The sequence below is a fragment of the Rhyacophila brunnea genome, unplaced genomic scaffold (genome assembly GCF_057557595.1).
Source record: "Rhyacophila brunnea isolate RB1 unplaced genomic scaffold, BYU_Rbru_1.0 scaffold_17, whole genome shotgun sequence".
Taxonomy (NCBI): Eukaryota; Metazoa; Arthropoda; class Insecta; order Trichoptera; family Rhyacophilidae; genus Rhyacophila; species Rhyacophila brunnea.
This window is the reverse complement of record NW_028232827.1, coordinates 2,349,956-2,358,589: the sequence shown is the minus strand read 5'-3', so window position 1 is coordinate 2,358,589 and position 8,634 is coordinate 2,349,956. Positions and strand designations below refer to the sequence as shown.

The following is an 8,634-nucleotide window of genomic DNA, read 5'->3' as shown; positions in this document are numbered from 1 at the left end:
TTGAGTTCACTTAACATAAGAAAAGCGCTAATTGTGATAAATATATATCAAAATTATCACTTTACGTATCCTGGCAGTTAATTATGTAAAAAAGTTAACCGTCTGAACTGTCAAAAGGTGATATCTTTTAACAGCCTCTCTCTTGGCCGTGCTAACTTTGAGAATGAGACAGAGTATGTCAATTTTAAGAATTGAAATGCAAGATCCGACTATTTTGCTGCAATCGCAATGACCTGACTAATAAAATTGTATGTTATGTTGATGTCTGACGTGTCAATACAAAATTCTGTTGTTCGGCTTATTACCGACTGGATGACGCTGGTTCGGCTTTATCTGCTTGTGTTCGGCAGCACGAACATATCCAAATTTGATCGAATTTTTACCAACTTAAATTTTCGCTGTATTACGAATTAGAGATAGCCGCCGACGTTTAGTGTATAGAATACCTTCCGTGCTAATTTGAAACAATAAAAATAACGGAAACGTGCTAAAGTGATAACCGTTAAGAAAAGACCTGTAGGTAATCTTGGGTTTATCACTTGCATGCAAGCAATATTAATTGACATCGTAATTCGTTATGAACATGCACCTTCAGAGTTCATTTTTGTGTTAACTGTTAAAACAACTTCTAGAATAGGGCTGCAAATATGAAAGATTATTATCACATTCATTTCATACACAAAATCAGCCACATATAAGGTTAATATGCCTAATCCAGACTATGATACACATGCCTGTAAACAAATAAATATTACATACAATCTGTTTACAGATATAATTTGTATTTTTTTAATACAATGTTTTTTTTTTGAATTCTACCACGGATGGGAAACATGTGAAAATGTGCTCTCAAACAAATCTGGCTATGATTGGAGGATTTGTTTACTGTTTCATCGCATCTATTCTATACACAAGACTACAATCGGTCACTATCGGTGACTATAGAGGGTAGTTTATCATATTTATGTATTGAGGTATTATAATTGTTACAACACGTTAGCTGTCTAAACTGTTAAACAGTTTATCTTGCTCTAAAAGTCAACACAGCCAAAAGAGGAGCTGTTAAAACGTAGAATTTATTGTAGCAATTATAATACCTAAATATATAAATATGATAACCTACCCTTGATGGCTGCCGATAGCAGTCTTGTGTATAGAATAGATGCGCATATCGGAATAGTGACGTGGTCTTGTGAAGTATTGTTTTATAAATTTGTACGACTGGGACTGTATAAACAATTTTTAAATGAATAGCAATATTTTCAGGTGTGACACGTGTTTGGTTGTCGGAAAATGAATTTGCACGTGCATTATTTGTGCAGTGGCGAAAGTGTGTTTTATTTTGGAACAGGCTTCAGATACAATAATAATTAAAATGAAAGCAATTGAAGTCGCGATACGATTTTTGGTCAAATGCAAATTATAAACATAGCAAGAGAAGAAGTATGATTCTTATGAATGCAACTAAGAAATGAAAACCAATCAATAGCATAGAATAACATAATCTAGATTCTACTGTATATCATTATAGTCATAATTTGTAAAATAATAACACAATTTAGTATAATATACCATATATAAAAATGTTTCTTTATTCAGAAAAAAACAGACATTTTATATTTTGATCAAATTTATCTTGTGTTTTGTAATCTATGATATTTTTAAATCTTGTATGTAAGTATTATAATAAAATAATGTAATGTACATTTATTGTAACTCTAAAATAGGTTGTAAATAATGAAAATTAATATTGTAAGTAACTTGATGTAATAAAATTAATGGTATTAGGAACATTCACAGTTGCCAATTCAACTCTGAGAAAATTCACTTAGCAATAATAAAATTCACAGTCGAGACAATTCATAGTGTCTACAAATGAAGCTTTTAGAAACTATAAAGTCCCATACATATAAGTTTTTGGTACTGTTAGGTTAACCTAACCAAACCTCACCTAACCTAACCTAACCTAAACTAGCCCAAACTAACAAATAATCAAGTTTATCGGCTATTTTCAAAATGCGTTTTCCGCTGTATTCCGTATAACCGAACAGTACCAATTTTTTTTTCGACCATGTCCGATCCTAATAAGATCATATGGGCCTCCACAGAGTAGAGGTTTATATTAACAGATTTTGAAATTAATGTCAGCCATTCGCTCAACCTATTAGGTCCACAATCTGGCTCATAAAGAAATTGAAAAGCAATATGTGTACTTGCCAGACCCAGGATTCGAACTTGCGATCCACGACGCTATGGGCTGACGCTTAAGCCGCGTGGCCATCGTAGGTATTATAGAACAATCTACATAGGACTTATTTATCCTTGATTCTAATAGGTTCGATTCGTCGAAGATAATTCAACTCTGAAAATTCGCTTCGCAAATTCATAGCTGAGACAATTAAATTCATCACTTCTACGCATGAAAGCAAATTTAACAAAATCCCATTGAACTAGGTGTACTTTTATTACCATTGTTAAAATTATTCGAATTATATTATCTATCACGTTTAAAGTTAGTCGATAAATATAAAAAAAACGTAATGATAAATATAAAATAAAATATAATTGACTATGGAATCATTTTTTCAATTTTTTAATATTTATAAATATTTATTACTATAAATATTTAATGTACATAAGTACTTATTACTTTTTTATAATCGATTAATTTAATTTAATTGTTATTATTATTATTATAAATTAACAGTGACACCTGTGAATAAAAACTATAACTTTTTGTGCTTTTGTAAGCACACTTTATCCACTGCAGAGGTCTGAAAATTTTAAAATAAAATTTCATTCACACAACAAAATATAAATAATAATACAGTTTATTACTGCAAGGCAATACAATGCCTTATGGTTAATGTAACCGACTACCAAATAAAAAATAGTGTCAATTGTTGGAGCGATAAATAGTTTCGGGGATGAATAATATTTATTGTTAATAAAATGGCGGCGAATTGTCAGCGATGAATGTTCCTATACCCAAAACTAATATAATGAAACGCTTTCATAAACTAAATAATTCAACAATAATGCAAAAATGTTTTGTATCGATGCTCGCAATAACTACAATTTAGTAAGTATATAAATATTTTTTTAGAATAACCCTTTAAAGTCTATGTTACCAAGAAATATAATTATTTCTATCTAATTTTTACTCAATTCATTCAAAATAAAATACATTAAATTATGATATAACTGATTTGAAATTTTTTTTTAATAAAATTTAAAATTAGTATTTGACTAATCAAAAGTAGATTGTTTTTGTTTTAATAATAATTTTGAAATGGCATTCATTTTCCATCAAGCGCTTTCAGTGCGGTTGAATGTTTCATTCCGACATCTTTAGTTAATTGAGAAACTACAATTTACTAGATAATATTAATTTAAAATAAAACAGATATTATCCATTGTAAAACTAAGTACACTAGAGAACATTTTTCATAATACTATAAGCTTCCATACCAAAATTCATTGGAATAACTGTAGTTTAGTCAAATGTGTATTTTAAGGAAAATTAATTACAATAAGTTTATTTTTATAATCACTATAGAAATGCTCCAAATATTAATTATTAATTGCTGGTTGTAAAATAATGTTGAGTATCTTTTACTGGCCTAAAGTATTAAATGGCCAGTTTTGAAACTCATGTAAAATAGATTTATTTTAATATTCTCTATAAGTAATCATTTTTCAACTATATGTTTATAATAATAATATTAAATTATTTATTTATAATAATAAAAAAAGAAGATTCATCGTCACTGCTATGTTCCAAATATGACAAATAGGTGCCAAATTAAACCATTAAATTTTATAATTTTATTCATTGTACAAAATATTAAGTGTAGTAAAATAAAATTAATATTTAATTCTGCTCGATTTAAAAGAATAAATCGCATGCACAAAAATAGGTATGTTGTGCCTATAATAATAATGCAAATATTTGGTCAAGTACCATTGGCCCATAATTTTATGTTATGTTACCAATATTCAAGCTATTTATTTCAGTAAGTACAGTTTTCCATTGATTACTTTTCATATATAAAACCCATTGATTTACATAACATATACAATATAATATGTAAGGATTTTAGCTAAATCAAATAGGTTTGACGCGTTGTTTTATATTTAGTAATGAAACGAGGCCGTTCATTGGTTGGACGATTTAATATTGAAAAAAGAATGAGATCGCCGATATCCCTAAGGTGGGTAGCACATATAAACTCGTCTCGACTGTAAGACGTTTACAAAACACATGTAATTTAATGTACCTCCGCACACAGCTCGAAAGCAACATTTTAGTTGTATAAAAAAACAGCTGGTGTCGCAAGCAACAAATTTCACTCGACATGACGTGGTGCAGGTATAATACCAAAATGTTTCACTTCGAAACGTTAAAACCATTCTTGAATGTCAAAAACGCAACAAATTGAGCTAAAAAGTATTGTAATGATATAAAACATCTATTTTCAAATACAGATGAGTCTAAAATTCAACATTTGTAATAAATGATAGTTTTGTGTTTTGAGTTTTAAATGATAAGTTTTTACGTTAATTACTTTTTCAATCATATTGTGGTATCAATTCAGAACAAATTAAGTATCTATTTTTGCAATTAATATATATTTATTAATATCACCATTTATTTATATAATTTTAATTGCATTATCTGTTTCTGTAAATCTGTAAAAGTTATTAAACATTTCAAACTTTTGGCGGGTTTTTTTTTAATGTTATATAATATATAAGTATCTTAATATTATGTTGTTTGAAATTACATATGGAAGATGTACCTAAATTTTGATTGAATAAACTTATTGGTTTTTATAAATATATGCTTCATATAAGATTGATTTTTTTTGCAAAGTATTTATAGTTCGTTTATTATTATTTATATAACTCAGTTACGCAAGTTAAAAAAATGTCATTCCAATCATACTGGAGTAGCTTGTATTCAAATCTGTATAATAATGAAATAAACCCTATTATTCTTTTAAGTATAGTGCCAAATATTGTGTTGAACATAAGTTATAAGTAATGGAAAACAAACGGGCTACTCTCCAAAGTAAAATAAAGTGAAATGACCACTCTCTATAATGTTCAAATTACTAAATATGTAACACTTTTTTTATCTCTAAAACGCCATCATCATGTCACAATTATAATAAAATATTGTACCTAATATACGTGGTGCGCTTTTCATAGTGGACTGTAATTTTGTGACAGAATGGTTGTGATGGTGGAGGTGGATGCTGGGGGGCGGGGGCGGTTATACTTAGGATGCCTTACATGAAGCTGGTCCCTGGGGGCATACCCTCACGTCCTAGTAGGCACTCGCACCATACACTTTTGATGAATCATTTGATAAATTAGGGGATACCTTATACTGGTAACACAGACACAGGTGATTTGATTAACGGAGTTTGCACGGGGTCTCGAATAGAGTTACGATTTTCACAACGGTTGTACACGCTCGAGGACTGCAGTTAGCTTTTTGAATCAGTCTGTATGCTTGTAATTACTCGTTAAACATTAAACGTCTTGAGATTACTACCTGTTATTCAATCACGGTCGACTGATGACCTGTAACTGCTGGTCGCCTGGATTTGCGCCAATAACTAAGAATTTAGGTAGGAGGGATTAAAGCGACCATATTTAGCTCAACCAATACGTTTTTTTTACAGATATAACGGTCCACACTTTTTATATAATACAGTATAACATATAGGGAACGGATTTAAATCTCCAAAAAACTGCGTTAGTTTATGTTTCCACACATTTCAATGCGCGATTGATGGAGAGTAGGCCCATTGATTTTAACACCATCATTAAAATAATATATCTCATTTAATATACCAGTTAATTATATAAATGAGTCGCCTAGAGTCATAAGTTACATTTGGCAGTTTGGCATTTTTAAGTTAAATATACTAAGTGATTTTAAAGGCATTAATCTATACAAAGAAAAATAGATGGGTATCAAAAGTCACTTTAAACCATTTTAAAATTAACTATTTCTTTTATTCAACGAATAATTCATAATTAATTGAGTTAGCATTTACTTGGTAGAATTCCATTTTACAGAAATGAAAATATAATTAATATTAAATTCTACAGGTTTTTAAAAAAAGGTTTGTCGATAGCTATTTCGGTTGCAACACCATTATCAAGACTATAGTCTTGATAATATTAATTATCTTTTCATTTCTGCAATAATTCATAAGATTTAAGAATGTATTCTGATTATTGAACATACATAATTTAAAAAAACACTTTTTGAGAAAATATATTATAACCGATAGATAAAATCCTTTGTGAAAAAAGTAAGCCACCCCACAGGGGCGTAAACCCAGGAGATGCAGGGTTCGATTCCCTACCGGGGTGGCTTACTTTTTTCAAAAAGGATTTTTTCTATTGGTTATAATATATTTTCTCAGAAAGTGTTTTTCAAAATTATGTATGTTCATTTGAAAATTGTTGAAAGAATTGACTGTAGGTGTCATAACTCACATTTTTCAATGAATAATAACCTAACTTAACAGAGATATATTATATATTTCCCATAGTGTGCTGTGTGTCTGCAGCCTTAGCAGCATTATAAATATTTAACACAAAATAATACAAAAATCGACTCATTCACTCATTAATATTCGGGAGTTCAATGCTTTTCTTCTAATTACAAAAAAAATAGCGCTCTGGTAGTTTTATGCGATTATCTCAAAATTCGATTTTGGGTACATTAGAGCGACTCAAATAAACTAAGCCTAACTTAGTACATTTTTTTTTGAATTCGTTATGTTTAATATTTGATTTTTAAAATAATTTATTAAATACCTACAAATAATTTAGAGATAGACGATTATTAAGCAATCCTAGAGTAACATATGAATAAAATAATAATGAAGAAAATACACCACATTCCTACAATATTGCACCAACTTTTTTAACCGACAAAATATTATTCATAGGATAAAAATTGTAAATTATTGTAAATTATTAATAACTTGTGTACACTTTGTGCAATGATTTTTTTAAAAAATAAATAATAATTAGACATAAAAATATATAATTCTGCCTACCAATTTTTTAATTGATTATATTATCTATGATTTCTCTTAGTCTTTCCTATAGCGCAAGATTTATTTTAACAATTTATTAAGAGTTTTATTCCAAGTAGATACTTTTCTATCATACCGTATTGGTTATATAAATAGTCAAGTTAAACTCTAAAAGTTTATACAAGTACAAGTAGTACAAACAATAGTTAATACATTTGTCGCTACCACAATTTATTACAACTGAGATACTAATAATTATGACAAAAACGTAAATTGGTAACTAACTACACTGAAGATGCTTGTAAGTACTTGCAAATTTTCTTTCGTTTTGGTTTATGCACCAATGGTAGTGGTGATTGTATCCTCCGGTACCATGAATAAACAGAATATGAAAAATCGGAACAGTGATAAAACAGAACAGCGATAAATAGAAGTGTGATCTTTCAGGAAAAATATAGCGTTTAATATTGAAATTGTTGTATCTCTATTATATTTTATAGATTTTTAATAACACAGGTTTTCAATAAGCAGTAAAAAAAATAATTTTATTTGTGCATTCCTAATTGCTGGAAAGCCTCAATTAAACAGGACTCAACTCGGTGATGCCGGCAAACTAGGTATATCTCGTCATAATCGATCTAATATGTTCAAAATATTCGGTTGACTAGGTACAACGAAATAATCAGTTTAATAATTCTATGGAGTTTTGCATGGTTATCAAAATCAAGGTTTTTACGCCGAATAGCCCACATGCAGTGATTATATATATTAAATGTTTATATATATTTCATTTATAAACTTAAGCATTATAAGTATTTAATAATTAATAAATAGATACGACAAAAATGAATGTTTTATTTTTCCCGTGGCTGTTCTGTTTTATCACTGTTCTGTTTTTTCATGTTCTGTTATATTATCATGTTCTGTTTTGCCCGGTTACCGTACCCACCAATAGTGTGGCTCACTGTATAAATAAACCAATTACTGAGTTTGCTTTATAAATAGTTTTCTTTTATTTATGTTTCTATAATGTCTTGTAAGAATGGAATGTTATTGTTTCTTTATTTGTGGTAAGTGTAATTACATTATTTATTAATAACAAAATCGATTAAACTTAACAGTCAGTCTAAGTTTGGTTCACTTTGATTTTTTTGGATATGTATAAATAAGTTGTATAAAATCAAAAGCAGAACTGTCCATAATTTAATTATCAAAGCTGATGATAAAATGTGTCATGTATGATTTTAATTATTCATTATTTGTATGGTATACATAATTTAAGGGATATATACAAAGCATTCCTAAAACTTATAAATTATTCATTTAATTAAAAAAATATTAAAAAATGCAGGTCACTAAAATTTTAATAGATACTAATACCTTGATTTAAAATGATATAAATGGTCATCAATATTAACAGCACTTGAAAAAATACCTCAAATGCATAGTTTTTTTATATACTGTAGCTGTCAGTATATTTTTGATCAAATGTATATTTTTAATGTATCAAATTATTTGACCGCAAGAATAAATTCCCAGGGACTCATATACCGGTAAACTGTTTACC

General features: G+C 28.7%; 1 protein-coding gene across 1 annotated transcript in view; it reads left to right on the top strand.

The window, feature by feature from the left end:
• Positions 1-8,634, top strand: part of LOC147073548 (uncharacterized) — a 309,140-nt gene that overhangs the window by 19,784 nt on the left and 280,722 nt on the right. The gene's annotated exons all lie outside the window — the stretch shown is intronic.